This window comes from Erythrolamprus reginae, chromosome 8 (genome assembly GCF_031021105.1).
Source record: "Erythrolamprus reginae isolate rEryReg1 chromosome 8, rEryReg1.hap1, whole genome shotgun sequence".
NCBI lineage: Eukaryota > Metazoa > Chordata > Lepidosauria > Squamata > Dipsadidae > Erythrolamprus > Erythrolamprus reginae.
The window spans coordinates 10,856,998-10,858,187 of record NC_091957.1 but is presented as its reverse complement, the minus strand read 5'-3'; positions in this window follow the sequence as shown (position 1 = coordinate 10,858,187).

Here is a 1,190-nt window from a genome sequence, read left to right as displayed (position 1 = left end):
GGGTGCAAAGGAGAGGGGGAGGAGCCCAGGGGAAGGGACGGATGGATATCAACGGCTCCGCCCTCTGAAGGAATTTCCCAAAGAGTTGGGGGAGGCTTCAGTCACTCTGTCTGTCTGTCTGTCTGTCTGCCTACCGACCTACCGACCTACCTACCTATTTATCTATCTACCTATCTATCTATCTACCTACCTACCTACTTACCTATCTATCTATCTATCTATCTATCTACATATCTACCTACCTACCTACCTACCTATCTATCTATCTATCTATCTATCTATCTATCTATCTATCTACATATCTACCTACCTACCTACCTATCTATCTATCTATCTATCTATCTATCTATCTATCTATCTATCTATCTATCTATCTATCTATCTATCTACATATCTATCTATCTCTACCTATCTACATATCTACCTACCTACCTACCTACCTATCTATCTATCTACATATCTATCTATCTATCTATCTATCTATCTATCTATCTATCTATCTATCTACATATCTACATATCTACATATCTACCTACCTACCTACCTACCTACCTATATATCTATCTACATATCTGTCTATCTATTTATCTATCGATCTTATCTATCTAACTATCTATCTATCCATTCTATTCTATTATCTATCGATCTTATCTGTCTACCTACCTACCTACCTACCTACCTATTTATCTACCTACCTACCTATTTATCTATCTATCTACCTATCTATCTATCTATCTATCTACCTACTTACCTATCTATCTATCTACATATCTATCTATCTATCTATCTATCTATCTATCTACATATCTATCTCTATCTATCTACCTATCTATCTACCTACCTACTTACCTATCTATCTATCTATCTATCTACATATCTACCTACCTACCTACCTATATATCTATCTACATATCTGTCTATCTATTTATCTATCGATCTTATCTATCTAACTATCTATCTATCCATTCTATTCTATTATCTATTGATCTTATCTGTCTACCTACCTAACTACCTACCTATTTATCTATCTATCTACCTACCTATTTATCTATCTATCTACCTATCTACCTACCTATCTATCTACCTACCTACTTACTTACCTATCTATCTATCTACATATCTACCTACCTACCTACCTATCTATCTATCTATATATCTATCTATCTATCTATCTATCTATCTATCTACAT